The sequence below is a fragment of the Equus caballus genome, chromosome 8, assembly GCF_041296265.1.
Source record: "Equus caballus isolate H_3958 breed thoroughbred chromosome 8, TB-T2T, whole genome shotgun sequence".
Taxonomy (NCBI): Eukaryota; Metazoa; Chordata; class Mammalia; order Perissodactyla; family Equidae; genus Equus; species Equus caballus.
This window is the reverse complement of record NC_091691.1, coordinates 48035589-48053023: the sequence shown is the minus strand read 5'-3', so window position 1 is coordinate 48053023 and position 17435 is coordinate 48035589. Positions and strand designations below refer to the sequence as shown.

The 17435-nt window shown below is 47.5% G+C and overlaps 1 protein-coding gene and 2 long non-coding RNA genes across 5 annotated transcripts in view; 1 reads left to right on the top strand and 2 right to left on the bottom strand.

The window, feature by feature from the left end:
* Positions 1-1967: 1967 nt before the first annotated feature.
* LOC111774707 (uncharacterized) lies at positions 1968-12793 on the bottom strand. Its single transcript, XR_002809855.2, has 3 exons — positions 12444-12793; positions 9948-10111; positions 1968-6006 (listed from the first exon to the last, which is right to left on the bottom strand). It is a non-coding gene; the product is annotated as an uncharacterized lncRNA (long non-coding RNA).
* A 212-nt stretch (positions 12794-13005) lies between these two features.
* LOC138925374 (uncharacterized) lies at positions 13006-13369 on the bottom strand. The gene is made up of 2 exons (XR_011441439.1): positions 13231-13369; positions 13006-13103 (listed from the first exon to the last, which is right to left on the bottom strand). It is a non-coding gene; the product is annotated as an uncharacterized lncRNA (long non-coding RNA).
* Positions 13370-17096: 3727 nt separating this feature from the next.
* Positions 17097-17435, top strand: part of GATA6 (GATA binding protein 6) — a 35770-nt gene continuing 35431 nt past the window's right edge. Inside the window, exon 1 of one of the 3 annotated variants that reach the window (XM_023647505.2) lies at positions 17097-17395. The gene's annotated coding sequence lies outside the window, so the exon portion shown is untranslated. The remainder of the gene's footprint in view (positions 17396-17435) is intronic. The other 2 variants (XM_023647509.2, XM_070275577.1) reach the window with 2 other exon arrangements.

Genomic DNA, 17435 nt, shown 5'->3' with positions numbered 1-17435 from the left:
AAAGAAGAGAATATTTATCCACCACTCATTCTGTGTTGTTCCTGTTATCAGAACACATGGAGACCGACACAGGTGGAGCTGCCTAGACAGAGGAAGGGAGACGGCTGAGCATCTTCGCTTATCTGTATTGACTCCTAATTTTCTGAGTCTTCCTCATTAATTATGCCTCATTCTGCCAAGGAATCAGAGGCACCTTTTAATATATTATTTATCCTTAAGTCATGTCTGTAAAGTAATAAAGAAGCAGCAACTGCCACTTCCATTCTACAGATGAGAAAAATGAAATTGAGCGATATAGATACACTGTGCCAGATCAGATAGTGGCACAAATGGGACTCGTTTCCAGTGCCTGAAGCTTCTCACTTACTATCTGGGACTGCTCTAAAAATTATACGACTTCTATTCGTGTATGGATAACATGATATGTCTTCAAGAAAAGACGTTGCTTTTGAACGAAATGTTATCAATAGGACAATCTTTCTTTTGGCTAATTATTATGTACATTTTCATCCATTATAATCCAATGTATTACTTGCAGACAACAACAATAATAGTTATTTAAATAGAAACTTCTTGCGACATAAATTAAAAAAATTATTTTTATCTCAAGGTGAATTCCTGATGACGAGTTTAAATTCTAAACGCAGACTCTTCCATTTATCCAGAATAGTTAAGAGGTGCTGCTTGACTGACATTACTATATGTATCTGGATCACCGCCCTTCAAAGAATCCAAATGCAAAGACAAAGAAACAGTATTTGCTTCTTTAAAATTGGACAGTACCTCACATTAGAATGAATATTAACTCTCATTGCGTAATCCTATTAAAAAGGAGGTAGAAGATGAGCTGATTTTTTAAAAAATTCATCTTCTATCTTATTTTGTCATTTGTCTGTTTCTCCTAAAAATAGCACGTGAAAGAAAGAAATTTTCGATTAAGTGGACTTTCTGGTGATTGGTATCTTGGATTTTAAAAAGTTACTAATATGTCTGTTGTTAAACTGGCCTCTTTTCCTTAGGGCACCAGTAATTTGAGTCAAACAATGGGGACAGCAAGTAGCCCCATTTGTTCACACAATTAAGACTCACTGTGAACTCCGAGGGCCTCGGCCCAGGCGACCCTCCGGGCTGGTGTTGCTTTGTTTTATTTTTAAGTCATTTGTGTCTCCACTGTTGGTCCCTGTGCCTGGCACAAAGTAAGCAGTGGATAAATATTTGCTGACGGATCCCCTGGCCCACTGACAGCCAGACTTCACACCCAGGGCGAGGGTCCAGCCTGCGCCTTCCTGAATTCCTGGAATTTTTTTTTATTTCAAAAAACAGTAGACGCTCACTATAGAAAATTGTAAAATAGAGAAATGCACACACACACAAAAGAGAAAATAAAATTCTCCCTATCTTACAAGCCCTAGACAAAATTATGCCATAAACATGAGCATTTTCTCATTTATTAAGTATTCTTCAAAAACATGTTTCTAATGGCAATAGAATGACCCATTGTGTGGATGTGCTGTATTTAACCATTTCCTTATTGTGGGGCATATAAATTCTTTACAACATGCCACCTTTGGAGATAATGTGGGAATGTTACACAGTAAACTCTGACTATTAAAGCCGATTAACAAGTTACTTTCCAAAACGATTATATCCATTTAAGTCCACTTGCTAGTGCCCCATATATTTTAAGTGCTGGCAGTTGAGAAATGAGGGTTTTGAAACAACTCGTCTCCCCTGAAACAGCCTCCAGTGTGATGGGAGTGAACTAACCTTTTCCTCCATACTTAACACTGGGCCCCGAGAAGGGTCGGGTAAACCACAGGGGAATGGAAAATTCCGAAAACATGCCTGGAAACGTCAACCCAAATTGGGGAGAGAGCATTCGTCCTTCAAAAAAAGCTTGTAAGACAAAGAGAAGGAGCAATGATACCCTAAACTGAGCGATAAGCAACACAAAACAACTAATATAATTAGGCTGATTGCTGTCACTTTATTCATGGCCCAACATTAAAACCTATTTTGTCTTTATAAAAGATAAAATCATGCTAGTTAAGAGGAGAAAATATTTGGGAGAGGAATCAGCCAAAAGGATAGAGTACTTTAAAAAAAAATTAACATTCACTTCTACTCAGGAATATATTTGCTTCACTCTGAAACAAAAACTTCATTTTTACAAATAATACATAAGGAAAATCAAGCTTAAAAAAGTTATTTGCCATTATCACAAAGAAAATCCCATTCTAGTGCTTGTCTTTTCCTGCCACTGTGTATCCCCCTCAGCGAGTGTGGGCCGGGTGTCAGACTGGAAGCCTGCTCGGCACCCACAGCAGACATCCTTCAAATCCTGCAGACAACACGTGCAGCGATTTATTACGTCAGCATTTCACATGACCGTGAGCCACTACGAACACCTAAAGTGTTATTATTATCGCAATAGTATACCTTAACTATTTAAAATTTAACCCTTAATAGGACTGTTATTTCCAGGCTTCCAGTCAAGCAAAGTCTGCATTACTTGGAACTCTGTGGAAAGCTCTAGAGATAGAGGCCTGGGCTATGAGCCAGTCTTTTAGCGGGAAACCACCATTTTAGAAAACGGGATTTTCGGAGTACCGTGGGAGTGAGATTGAAATCAATCTTTATGTGGGACAATTTTGCTGAGAAGCCTGAGTAACTGACCCTTTCTTTATTTTATTTTTGTGTTTTCATTGATTGTCATGAAGCCAATTCCAGCTTATTTTCCAATCACGAGTCTATTTATTACATTTTCCAGCTTGATGGCTCATGAATGAACACTGGAATCACTATTAGTCAAAAAGAGGATACTCTGAAGAGAGTTGGGTAAATGTACTTTTATTAATGTGAGGGTAATTGTGAAAGCAGTGTTAATGCCACTTTCTTTGTACATTTGTTTAGATAGCCTCACGGTTAACCTTGCAGTTCTCAATGCGAGTGACTAAAGGCAGATCATCAAAAGTGGATTCAAAGCCACCATAGTTTCATCCCAAAGCATGCTGGGAAATCAGTGGGTACCAAAGCGATTTTGTCAGGGGACAAAGAATGAGTCATATTTCTAGGGCCTTTAAGTTTCCCTTCGACAAGGAAGTGGGATGGAAAGGAAACGGAAGACATGTAGGCACTTCTAAATGATGCAAGAAAAGGTATATTTTTCTTTTGATATTTTCCTTTCTAGTAGTGGTCGCAGATCCAAAAGTTCTAAGCTGGAGTGAAGGTCTCAGTAGTTAGGACTTGAGACACAGAGTGGGAATACATGGTCTGGGGCTTCTAGAGGATGGAGGTAGCGTGTGCTCTAAGATGGAGTGAACAGAAGTAGAACATTTCCACTTCCTCCTTCTGATCTACACTTGTGTGCCTGCCCCTGCTAATCCAGCTTCCTTAGCTCCACCATGCCACATAATACCTTCCCTCAGGGGCTGGGGCTGGGGTCAACGGGGAAAGATGGTTTAGTGGATATTGTTGGTTTCTATCCATTTTCTCCCCTTCACACATCTCAGTGGACCCACATTTTCCTTTTAGTTTACATCATCACCCTTACTTTGAGGGGAGATGATCTCACCCCTAATGCTTGGTTGGCTTAACTGACTCAGCCCATTCCACTCTCAAGCTAAGGTTATTGGTTCAGGGGTGGGCATATGACTTATGGGATCCAATCAAGGTGATTCTCAGGATTCCTGATTGGAATCCTGTGGCCACGGTTTTCTCTCTCTTCTTCTGGATGCCATTACAGGATGTACAAGAACCACCACAGTCCTTTTGCCACCTGAGAGAAGTGACCTAAAGATGAAATCAACAAATGGGTAAAGCACGTAGAAGGGAGTGGCAGAGAAACGGAGCCGGAGTTCCTGGGTTAACCCAACTCTGCAGCTCGCCCCACTCTAACTTCCATTTACACAAACACATGAACGTCCTCATTGTTCAATCTACTTAGAGAAGAGTTTTGGTGTCTTGGAACCAAAAATATTCTAACCTTTACAGAGAGTTGGAGGTGTTTTGTGTCTAGGCATCAGATGGCCCATTTCTAGGGGCTGTGTCTTCCTTCTGACGTGATGTTATGTCAACTGCTCCTATTAACCAGGAATGTAGATTAATGGTGTACACTTGCAGTGAAGACAGAAAACAATAGTGTCCAAGCATACAGTACTGTGTAATAAGGTGGCGGGGGGGCGAGGTTTTTTGGGCTCTAACCATCATTTACCACATTATTTCTATGAGAAAATGCTCCAAGTTCCAAATAAGCAACTTACAAATCAACTTTTGGGGACCCTCTGGGTCTCAGGTTTCTCATGAGGGTGTAATATTAGATGAAGTTTAAGGCAGCTTCTGGCTTTAACATTCTGTGATTCTTTGTTACTGGCTCATTTTAAGTAAGTACAATGCACTAGGGCAGCATTCTCGAATAACACAGCATTTAAAGATTGTTCATTTCCCATTCAGCAAGCTGTATCTTGTTTGTTTTCACAGCAGTTGAGAATTTGCCATCATGATTTTAACCATTTTTGAAATTCTAGCATAGTGCTCACATCGCGCCCCTAAATATTTATACACAGAATACCTTATCTCCTACAGCTAACTCATTTTCTGATTTGTCAGTTTTATGGAAACCTGAGAGATCCAAACAGGCTCACATTTCTAAGCAAAAGCAAATAGTAATTTTCTCCTTCTCCACCCATGGGTTAGTCAAAGTAGGGACTTTTTCTAAGAGTAGAGATATTTGCCATCTTTAGATGGTTTCAACATGAAAATGCAATGGTTCATAATACTTTTCATTCAACTTTTAAGTTGCAGATTGAAAAACAAGTGATCAAGCAAGTGCAGAGAGTGCCTTGAAATGAAAAGTTCCATGCTTGGCACCAAGATTAGGTGAACCCCCCTTACCTATAGGTGTGGTAGGTGGTGGCCTACCTGGCAGGAATGAAATATTACTAAGACCCTCCCCTCCACCCCCCAAATCTCTCCCACAGGTCTGCCAAGGAGTCCGAAATTCCACCTCTCACTCCTTTAAGAAACCGTACTACACAAAGCCTCCACTGAAACACAGTATGTCACCCTGACGAGCTGGTTATTAGCCCATTAACTCCCGGAACACACTGGCTCAGAGCAGCCTGGTGGCCACCTGTCTGCGGATCAGTTGCCCGGAGAGGGAAGAAGGGAAGGATTGTGTGTGGAACAGACTGATCAGAGTCCCTGTTGGTTACACAGCACCGGCTATAGGAGCAAGGGACCAAAGGCCTTTTCACCTATTTCATAGCATTGCCTTGGGCTTTCCCTCCATATCTTGATTCAAAAGAAGTCAATAGATCTCATTCTCCTCCATGAGTCTCACAGTGGTGCAGATTGGAATAAATCTTCCTCCCACATCATTCCTATTCACCGCCCTGTTGTTCCTCATTATATGGTCACCTACAAAGAAGTTGAACCCCTCTGCTATGGCCTGGAAGTTGTTCTGTAGGCAAGAGAACGGCTGTTCAGATGCGGCTTCTCTCCCTGAATGACTGACTTAGGGTTATGTCCAGAAATAATGCGCTTCAGTGAGCCCCGGGTTTGGTACGTGGAGGGAGGAAGTGAGAGACAATTCTTTTGCTTCTTTCTTCAGCCCACAGTCTGTATCAGTGTGAGAGATGAAGCAGATAAGAGAAAGTATGACACTGACCTTTGTTCTTAACGTTACAGAATAGAAGGACAGTTGAACCGACGTGCAGCTGGGTCTGTGCTGTGAATCTCTTTGGGGTGCATCTATTTAGGTAGGATATTTACAGTGACAATTCCGTAGGGTAGAAACTTTATCCACGGTATTCTTGTGAGATCTCCACCTTTGTAGTGTTGTGTGCAAGTGTTTGAACTGAATTTCCTTAGCATGTCTTACCCTGTTTCCTATGTATTTGGGGGCTTCCAGGGAGGGAGGACCCTCGGTGTGGACAGTGGCTGGTTTTCTTCAAATAGGGCATCAATTCTCACACATCCCTCGCAATGAAAAGAAATCTGGATTACCTGGAACAACACAATGGAAAACATGAACGATAGTATTCTTAAACTGAGTTCAGTAAAAACGAAAGGAACTTGACATTGTATGTGAATGAGCCCTTCAGAGGTGACCCTTGTTTTCTTGTCCTCTTTTCCCTTTTTTGGTGTGACCTTATCCTTTTTTCGGTAGGTGCCAGTCATAAATCTGTTCCTCTCTTAAACATAAGGGCAAAGGACAATTGCTCTCCATACTAAAATCTGTTCCTTGCGGCTGGCCCCATGGCCGAGTGGTTAAGGTCGTGTGCTCTGCTTTGCGGCCCAGGGTTTCCCCGGTTCGGATCCTGGGCATGGACCTAGCACCCATCATCAAGCCATGCTGAGGCGGCGTCCCACATGTCACAACTAGAAGGACCCACAACTAAAATATACAACTATGTACTGGGGGCTTTGGGGAGAAGAAGGAAAAATAAAATCTGTTCCTTGATATCAAAATGCTGGAAACAGAAGAGGAGTGTACCTCCAACACGGAAAATGGAAGTCACCCCTCTGCTTTGTGTTCATGGTGCTGGAGATACCATTGATGGTTAATTAATTCTTGCTGATTTGTACTATTAGCTGTTAATTCTTCTTTTAAAGTGCTCTTTCTAATGGACTTAATAAATTATTGGGTAATACAGAATTCTGAATACAGACAATATAGTAATCTTAAGTGGCTGAATTAGGAGGAAAAATGTGAAGAGTATTCTGAGGTTGGAGGTGGCAGAATGTAGTGAAATACAAAGTCCATAAAAACTGAGACAACGTGTGGGAAGCAAAGGCACAATGCCCGGCTGCAACAGTAGTCACAACAGCTCCTCTGGGAGCCAGTTGTACAGCGCCTGGGATCAGCCAACTGCTACAGGCTGTGGTCAGCATTTGTTTGTACTAGGGTTATTGGACCAAAAATAACTTATAAAGACATCATTTGATAATCAGTTCTATTCAATGTAGAATTCCCCCAAAAGTTGACGTTCAAACCTTCTTGTTGAGGATTCTATTTAGGAGGATATAGAAGAAAAAGACCTGAATTTTCAAAAGTCATCTATAGAGAACATTGTCTTTGGCGTAGAATGGTATGATATTGATGATGTTGGAATTCATGCTTCGGGCTTGGAATATTGTATCTTAAAGCATTCAATCTTATCACACTCCACAGTTTATTCAACAACATGAGTGCCATGTGCTAGACACTGGCTGTGTCAATGGGGATACAAAGATGAATGAGACATGATCCGTGCCCCTCAAGGCTCACAGACTAAGGAGCACAGGGATGCAGGAAAGACGAGGCCCCTGTGATCCACCCCCTGTCACAATGACCACAGTGCTGCCTGAGCATAGAGGGGGCAGCCATGATGGGAGTGTGGTGGGGTGGGTGGAGAAAGAAGAGGCCCACTGTGTGATGGAGAAACATTCACAGATCAAATTATTGGCACATTTGTCATTGTGAAGAGAGCACACAAGAAGGTGCCAAATACAGAAAGGGTGAGTTTATGATCTTAAATAATCCCCAATAAGATATGTCTGGCATTCTCAAAGGCTTTTTCCATATCTGTTCTTTATGCCTTTGATCATCTTCCTACCCAACTTTTCTGAGCCCCTGTTACCTCCTCCCTTCCTCTTCATCTCCCTTCCCCTTAAGAGGTGGCCTGAAATAGAAGTTTGTGTTTTTACTTATTTATCAAACAGTGCCAAGAGCCTGCATGTTGAACCAGGCACTCTTCTAAGCATTTTATAAATATGAACTCATTTAGTCTTCATAACAATTCTTTGAGGTGGCTACTGTTATTACCACCCATTTTTACAGATGGGGAAAATGAGAAGTAGAGATACTAATTTTATTTTTGAAGATTGGCCCTGAGCTAACATCTGTTGCCAATCTTCCTCTTTTTTTTTTCTCCCCAAAGTCCCAGCACATAGTTGTATGTCCTAGTTGTGAGCCACTGTAGTTCCTCTATGTGGGACGCTGCCATGGCACGGCCTCATGAGCCGTGTGTAGGTCCACACCCGGGATCCGAACCAGCGAACACTGGGCCGCCAAGTGGAGCATGCAAACTGAACCACTCGGCCAAGGGGCCGGCCCCAGAAGTAGAGATATTAAGGAACTTGCATAAGGGCACACAGCCAGAGAGTGAGCGAGCTGCAGAGTTGGGATTTGAATCAAGACTTCTATCCTCTCAACCTCCAAAGCCAGGGCTTAACTAACCTAGCCACAGTGCTGAGACGCAGACAGATTCCACCGCTGGCCCATGAGCTCATCCAGTGGGCAGGCTCCTTGCTATTCACCAAGCCTGTTTCACTTCTGCCCAGAGCATGCTGAGCTCTCTAAGAAAGATGCCTTTGAAATGCAAAGGTTGACAGCTTTATTTGTGGATCCACACTGTGGTTTTTGGCTAGAGTCTGCTGGGCAATGGCTATGTGGTAGTCAGTCTTTAAAAATGGTGAAATATCCACACTGTTTTGGTTGGATAATTGCATGCCTTTAATTTGTGGTATTATAAACAGCAGTAATCTGGCTCAGGAGTAGCCAGAAAAAGTTATTTGATATCCATTAAGTCAAGTTTCTATTTTTACTCACCTCTGTAGAGGTGTATTATTATGGTCAGGAAAAAGCAACATCGTAATATATTCTACTGGGTGTCTCCTGACAGGATAGGTTAAAGAAAAATGCCTTTCAAAGAAGGTAGGCAATAACTTTGCTTCGTTCCCTGGTGGTGAATACAATTTTTCCCTTAGATATTATGACAATTTAGCCTTCTTTAGAATATGAATTTTAAATGGAAAAAAAAATCACACCGTTTTTAGTTCATGGACTTGGAACAATGATTTAAAGAAAAAAAAAAAAGACCTACTTAAACCGCTGCTACCTAAAATGTTTACCTTACTCAGGAAATTCTGACAGTGCCAGATAAATGAAAACATTAAATCATGTAAAATAATTACCTATTTAGTAACTATGAAGTCCCCGTATAGCAACCATATTGGAAATAAGGGCATTCGTCATCAGTAATTGCTTTTTGTCAGTGTTCTGTGATTTAGTTGGCTTATTATATATTTACAGGCAAGGAATAGTTTATTCAGACAGCATCTTCCTTCAGAAGACATTTCAGTGGCTTGAAACTTGAGCCTAAGTTAACCGTTTAGTCTCTAGAGATGAATCATTCCTGTCGTTTAGCATATTGGTATAGTATTTAGATTAACTCGCAGGTACGTACTTAACTCGACAGAATCCAATGAGCCAGCTCACACACACGCTAGAGGTCTTCCTGGAGCCCTGACAGAGCTCCATGAGGGGAGGAGGACACAAGTCATTAGTTGGTGATTAATGCATGTAGAAAGTAATATTTCTACCATTTTACGGATGGAGCAACTGAGGCACTGAGAGGTTATGTGGCTTGTCCTGGACCACAAGGCTATTTAACAGATCCAGGAAAATCAGGCACTCACGCAAGCTGACCATGATTTTGCATCCAGTTCTCACCAATTCTAAATTTTGCAAATTACAGTTCCTGTACCTGCCTGCAGGGAGGTTACAACTGGATGGTAGAACTAAAATGAGAGGATGTTTTCTAGGAGGAAGCTCCTAAGGTTCGCTTTGGCTAACACAGCTGACATGGGGACTAACATTCCCCATGGACTCAACCCTCTTGGCGCCCCCCCCCCCTCCCCCGGGCTCTCTGCTGATTCCCCAGGGCTTCTGTCCATGCAGATTCAATCAGCCTCGGGACTGCGTGCCAGGCTGGGGGGCAGGTGGACTGTAAATTTGGGAAAGCGGCAAGTATTCAGGGTCTTGAACTTTATCAGGTCTGAATGTGTGATTGTGAAAGTAAAGAGCAGAGAAATGACAGCACTCAGTAAATCAAATGTGGAGAAGATCAAGATTGTCCGAGATGAGAGAGAAACAGGCTCTGGGCACAAACCCGGCTGCAAACCTGCATCGAGAAGCTTTCAAGGTCCCTCCAGACTCTGCCTTTGAAAAACAAATCTCTTTCCCTGTCATTTTATCCAGAGAACAGTACTCTTTGTTATGTCCCACTGACTTCTTTTTTGAAGTTTTTATGATTGAAGTTTAGATCTTGTTTTAGAAGATGGGGTGCTATAAGAAAAAAAAAAAGGAAATCAGTTGAAAAATGTCTGAACTGGCCTAGATTTTCCTCTATCAATAGTGTGTTCCATTCTCAATAAAACCGGGAACGAAACAGTGTGTTCCATAGCTTCTCGGAGATCTTTACTTTTTTATTCCCTAACAAAATGTGATTAAAGTGAAATAAGTCTTCTGTATATAGAGTGGAACCAAACTGAACGATAAAAAGCACCAGAAAAGTACTTAGATGACCAGATCAATTTAACTAGTTCTTTTTTCCCCTTTATGTCAAATGCCAGTCCTCAAGGTTGCCCTCCTTCGTGGCCCCATCTGTTAATTCGCTCCTATCTACCGCCAGAAGGAAGCTCCCAGAGAGGGGTGCTGCTGAGGGCTGGGACTCTCCTGGAGCAGAGGATAAGCTCCAGATTACTATCTTGGTTCTGTAGAAGATGTTGGTCTGCTGTCCGCATTTGCAAGGGGAACAACAAGGAATGTTTCCTCTTCAAAGGAACCAAAAGCAAGTAAAGGACCTTTCTGTCTCGACTCCTTCCTCCCCCCCTTTCCTACCATAATGCAATAAATAAAGTCCTTAGGGCTGGTACGTAGAAAAAGCATGGGGCCTCTGGTGAATGCAGTCTTATTAAAGTTGAATGGGTGCTCAAAGAAGTTCTTCCCTGGGAATTAATTTAGCTCCAGGGGACAGTTGAGTCACACAAGAAATTACAATTTGGTGTGGTATATGTGAATCTACTACAATATAGATATTGATAATAACAGTTCACACTTAAATAGTGCTTACTACGTGCCAGGTACTATTAGTACTTTACTTACAAAGTGCTTTACTTACTTTTTAATCTTCTCAATAACCCTATAAGGAAGGTACTTTTTTTCATCCCCATTTTACAGAGGAGGAAACAGGCACAGAGAGGTTAGGCAACTTGTCCTGGTCACACAGCTCGTAAGTGGTGGGGTCAGGATTTAAACCCAGGCAGGCTGGCCCAGAGTCTGGGCTCCTGGAAATCCCCGCAGTGTGTGAGCTAGAGCGACTCCCTTCTTTTCAAACTTACTGTGAAGCCTAGGGGCAATCTGAGCCTGGGTGCTTTACTAAGAGAAGGAAAAAGGCTCAGGCACCTCTCTCCATCTTGGAGGTTGTCTGTGATACTTTGCCTAACCGGCTTTACAGAAGTGCCAGCCTTCTAGACTGTAAACACTTCAAAACTAGGGGCTAACTCTCCAGTTCTTCTTTGTGCCGTGCATGCGCAGTGCTGTTGGGCAAGTGCAGGAGCCTGGAGGGCTGCACATGGGTAGACAACCCTTTGGTCCTAATTCTCTGCATATTTGCAACATAGCTGAATGGAGAAGTCATATTTCTGGGTGGCAAATGCAGTAATTTTTTATTTCTTGGACACTTTTTTGTTTAACTGACTCAGGAAGGAGTGTTACTTGCTTAGCCAATCTCCAAGGTTATCACCTCCTCTTTCTGCTGCCCCTTAGCACTCCACCCCCTGCAAAACAAAACCAAACTAAACCAGCCAGAAAGGACTCTGAGCTGACAGCTCTGGGGCAGTGGCATCTGGACCCTGACCCTAGAATTGGCATTGCCTGCACACCTAGTGACACCAGCAAAATCCAGGGAAAGCACAGGTCCTGCCTGTCTAGGAGGTTGGAACTTTCTGCCTCTCTTTCACCTGCTTGGGAGCAGAATTGATCCCCTTCCCTCTGACCCATCCCAGAGGCTGGGTGAAGAGGAAGCATGAGATAAGGTGGACGGGTTTCGGAGTTCACCTTATTTGGAGGGGGAGATGAGAAAAGAGAGGCGTCTTTAACTGCCAGAGCCCAGCATGAGGCGGCTGACAGAAGCTGAAGATGCTAGATTGACTTCTGGAATCCAGAGCCCTGTCTCCAACTTCACCAAAGTACAGATGGGGCGGGCAGAAGAGGTGGGAAGAAGCGCCGCCGCAGGGAAGCCAAGGGGGCTTCACCTACCGCCCCCAGCTGCCTCTCCTGCCTTATTCAAAGTGGTGGAGAAGGCTTCCTCAGACCTGAGGTTGGGGCAGTGCTCTACCTACTTCACGGGAGGACGACCCACTCCGTAGGGGAAACTCCAAAACACGGCATCTTACTGCCCAAGCCCACTTTCCAGTTCTGGATCAGGAAACTGGATACTCCCTGCCTCACCTTTGGGGAAAGGGAAGGGATCACGCCCGGGGCAGGGCCTCGGCCCAGCCGGCAGCCCCGGGCTCTATGTAGTCATGCCAGTAGTAATTAATAATGATAATAAATACCACACTTCATAACCAGGCCCAACCTGAGGATGACTGAATGATTGGACTCTGCCTCCCACCTGCACGCCGTTAGCCTGCGAGTCCACACCCTCCGCATTGGCCTCAGTTCCAGCGGCCGCGTTCGAACTGGGGTTCCCAAGAAGGGCCGCTCCCGCTGACCAGGACGTGGAGCAGCACGGCCCCTCGGCAAGACCGCGGGGAGCGGGGGCGGGGCGGGAGCGGTGGGTCGGCTTTGTCGTACTAGTCGTCGCAGAAAATAATCCAAATGGGATGGTGATTTAGGCCCCACTGTTTCGTTTTTCTGAGCAGTGCAGGGGGGCTGCATCGGGCGCCCAGCTCCGGCCTGGAGCTGCCCGGCTCCCCGCACCCCGGGCCTGGCGCTCCCAGGCCGGGCAGCCTGGCGACTGCCACTTCCCCGGTGCCGCGGCCCCAGGTCCCGCCGGGCCCTCCGAGGTGGGGGCCGCGGAAGTGGCCGTCTCGGGGGTCAGGGCGCAGCCAGGCCGCGGGGAGGCGGCCGGCGCCGGGGAGGAATGTCTTTATCGGGATTCCGCAGCCACAAGTTTCTCCTTCGCTTCTTTAAGCGACCACGGAAAGACACCTTTCGATCTTTTGTCAGACATCTTGGCCCTTAACAGCTAAATTTATTTGGTTTAAAGCGGCCTTGTGAGAAGCAGGGAGGGAAGATCTTTCGTCGGTCATTGGGTGGCCCAGATAACGAGCTTTAAAGGAGAGAGGGGAGAAGAAAGTAGAAAGGTTAATGGACGCGGGGAGGGCCAGGAGGCGCCCAGCGCGCGGCTTGCACAGCGACCCTCCCCCGGCCGCCGCCTTATCGCGGCCCCGACTCACCCGCAGCCCGTGAAGCGCATTAAGTCACGTAAACAGCGCGCGGGGAGGAATGCCGCCGCGGGGACCCCTCGTGCGCGGGCGGCCGCCGACGGCGCGGGGCCGGGGGGCTGCGGGGCGGCGGGCCCGGCCTCCATCCCGCGCGCCCGGCGGGCCGGCGTCGGCGCTGCCCCAAAGGACCGGCGGCGGGGGAGGGGCGGGGAGCTGGCGCGGGGGGCTGGGGCGACCTCCGGGCTGCGCCGTTTTCGCGCTTCCGCCGCCACCACCTGATGTTTCTAAGGAGTATTTGTGAGTTTTCGAGAGTTAAAAAACAAAACAACAAAAAGCGCACCGTCAAGACTCTGAGCGATGGTCTGCGTCGGATTGGGGTGGGGGGGGGGGAGGGGGGGCCACGCCGCCCCGACCCCGGACGCGGGCGGGGATGCGGGGCGCCGAGGTGACCCCGTGTCCTTTGGCAAAAGCGTCCCCGGGACAGGAAGAAATATAGTATGAGAGAGAAGGCCCCATAAATCTGGTTTTTAAAAAACTCAAGTGAAAACTATGTTTTAAATCAGAAATTGTATTTTTTTCTTTCTGAAACGTTGCTGGAGCAGCCAGGAACTTTGTGAAATGACAACCTCACGAGCTGATGTTTGCCGGGGTGCAGGCGGGCCCTAGCCGGGGTGTCGCGGCTCCGTCGAAAGCAGGGCACTCCTGGGTCCCCAAATATCCTTTCCCGTTTGGCAGCAAAACCCCCGCCCCCTGCCCGCTTGGCTGGTGTGTTCCGGGCTGGATTCAAATCGCGAATAGTGAAGTGGTGCGACCCAAATAAATCAGCCCTGGGGACAGGCCGCGCCCCGGAGCCAGTTCCTGTCGGAGGGTGAGGAGGGCGGCTCGGGGAGGGACAGCTCGCTCCGGAGGGACCACTCTTTGGGTCTAAATAGTCCGGAGAGAAACGATTTCGTTCTAGATTAGCAAATCCCAAAAGAGACAGACAGGAGAAAAAGAAAAGGAAAAAAAACAAAGGAAAAAGAAAACCCATAAGGAAAACAGAACACCCTCTGAGAGCCTGTCTGTCTACCTGGAGCACTATGGGGGCCTTGGGTTTCCCCCTAGTTTGGGGTGCACTTCTTCTTCCGCACCCCTATTCTCCCCGCCTTCCGGGACCAGCTGGGGCGCTTTAGAGGAAGCTCAGAGCGCCCGAGCTAGGGGGCCGGGAGAGGGGGCTTCGAAGATGTGCCTCTCCCTCAGGGTGTTGTCCCCAGGGCCAAAGCCAGATGTGTTGGGAAAACTGCAAACTGGATCAGACTATCTGGCTTTCGGTCTGAATAACTCCAGGGGTTAACCAGTTTTGTTTATTTTTAAGTTAACTGACAAGAAAAAACATTTAACTATCCATTCTCTCCTTTGGTTGGAAAACCAGTTTAAAAAAAACAAAAAAACAATTTGTGATCCTGCACAGGAGCAGTTACCTTTTCCCCTCCTTTTTGTTTCAGCCCATATTAAAAAGAGATTGGGAATCTAGAGGGTAAACTGCCCCAGCCCCGAGAGCCCGCACGTTGCGGAGTCGGTGAGCGTCGGTCCCGCCGCTCCTCGGTCCCAGCCGGGCCGGGGCCAGCGCGCCCTCTCCCCGCTGCTGCGGAGCTGCGGGAAAAGCAGGTCCCTGGGGCTTAGCTATCGTCCAGGGAAATTCACACGGACGTCCCGGTCCTTGCAAATATAAAGACACACACACAACAGGAATTAGGTTCACGCCAGGGCTCCGTCTCCTCGGGCTGTTCACAGGCTGGATTCGAACTTAGCCAAAGGATTTGTTAACTCGTCTGCATTAGAAATCGCCTCACTGGAGATGTGAATTTTAAAAAGAAAACTTTGCTTTTAAGAACAAACCTGAGAAACACTTTAAAACAGTTGGACTCGGAGGAAATCAAATGCCCACATTTCTGGAACTGCTTACAAATGAGCTTCTGCAAAACTCAGTCTACTTAAAAATTTGGTCGGAACTCACGTAAAAATCAAAAGAAAGGCATTCGAAAGTCTGGTCGGAGGCAAGTGGACGGCGGACGCAGGGCTCTCTCTTCTGTAGTCGCATTCGATCGAACTCAGGTTAAATTTTAAAGCCCCCGGGATTCTGCTCCGGTCGCCAGTCCCCGTTCCAGAGTTTTCTACCTTCAGTCTTTCGGAACTGCGGCCACATGGAAACTGGGAGCCGCCGCAGCGATTGGGGGAGGCACAGAGGAATGTAATAAAAGTGACTAAATGGGATGAGAACGGTTTATGGACCTTCTCAGTAGCCATTTAAAATTCAGAAGTGTTTGGTAGCAATTCACAACGAAGAATGAAAAAAAGAAAAAGAATTATCGCCAACTTGCTCGATTCGGTGCCCTCCTGCCCCGCGCTGCCAGGCCCTGTCCCCTTCTCCCCCAGGACACAGGTCACAGCTCACAGCTAGACTGAGAGGACGTTCACGACGGGGGCTCTCCGTCTCTCCACACCACATTTTACGGTGCCCCTGCCTACCCCGTTCAACTCTGCTTAGGCTCCTCTGGCCTCCCCAACTGGAAAAACACAAAAATTAAAAAAAAAAAACCAAAAAAAAAAAAAACCAAACAGCCCAAACGCTTTCACGGAGACTGACCTTTAGAAAATCATTTACTTCTATTTATCTGAGAAAAAAAAAAGCGTAAAAATCCATTCCCACCAAACAACCCCTCCTGCCCCAGTTAGAATTCTCTCTCGGCAGCCTTCTGGGGTCACGTCTGTCGGAAGAAATTCTCTCCGTGAGCGAAAGGGAAGGAGACGTACATCACGGCTCCCGCTGCGGACGAACTTGCGGCCGCTCGACTCGCCGCTGACAGATCGGCGCCGATAACCCCGCGACGTTCACTTCCAGTCCCTCTGCCCGCTAAGGACCGTGTCAGTTTGTACACAGTTGTGATAACCATTTGGAGGCAGCGAAGAAGGGGTGTGTATGTGAGGGTGAGGGTGAGGGTGGGGGTGGGGAAGCCGTATTTCGCGCTGGGTCCAGGCAAGGTGACCCCCTTCTTTCCACGGACTTATCTGAGACTTACCTGAAGCTCCCCAGGGAAAGCTCAGAGCAAACGGGACCCCAAAACTCGGGGAGCATCTCTGGGCGCGACTGGCGGGGCAGCCCTTTTTCATTCTGCGCACCTCCTGAACTAACCTTTCCGTACGCCGCGACCCCGAATTGAAAGTTCCCACAGGTTGGCTGGCTGGGGAGTGCCGACGCGAACTTCCCGAAACTTGCCAGGCATTTAGGATACTTCTAAAAGGCAGGGCAGAGAGAGGGAGCTGCGCACGCGAGTTCCTTCTTTCCTGTATCATGGGAGACTCGACCCCCGACGGCCACCACAACCTGAGCCCCAGGGTCTCGAGAGGGCGTCGGGGAAAGTTTAAGGTCGGTCACACACAATTGCAGAACAAAAAGCTCATTTAATGTGGAGGGAGGCACGGGGAAGGCCGGCGGAGCAAAGCACTTTCCCCCTCATTCTGGGGGCGCGTTGACCCCGGAGCTGGCGCGTCCCTCCCGCCGCCGTGGCTGCGCCTAGCAGTGCACAGCCAACTCCTCCCGTGTCACTCCCCCCCCCCCCCCCGTGAATGCGTAACTGGAGGCGGAGGAAGGTGCTCCGTCGCAGGATGGGTGTGGGTCGCCAGCCAGGTCAGGCGTTCTGCCACCTTCGCCCCTCCCCCAGCGTCCCCGGGCTCGGCGCCCCCTCGATGGACCTGCCCCCGCTCCCAGTACAGTGCTCGCGGGTCAGCCCACACCCGCAGGCTGCACGGCGCTCATTGTCTGCTGTGGCTGCGCGCTCCCCTCCCCCCACCGCCTGCCGTCCCCTCCCCACCCTCTTTTCTCTCCTCCCCTCGCTCCCTCCTCCTCCTCCTCCTCCTCTTCACCTCCAGCGCCCAGCTGCTCGCAGAGCGCAGTTCCGACCCACAGCCTGGCACCCTTCGGCGAGCGCTGTTTGTTTAGGGCTTGGTGAGTCCAATCAGGAGCGCAGGCTGCAGTTTTCCGGCAGAGCAGTAAGAGGCGCCTCCTCTCTCCTTTTTATTCACCAGCAGCGCCGCGCAGACCCCGGACTCGCGCTCGCCTGCCGGCGCCCTCCGCCGCTCTCCGCGCTCGGAAGCACCCTCCGCCGCGGCCGTTCTCCATGCGCAGCGCCCACCCGAGGTTCGGCTGCTTCCTCTTGCTCATGCTTCCCTCTCTCCTC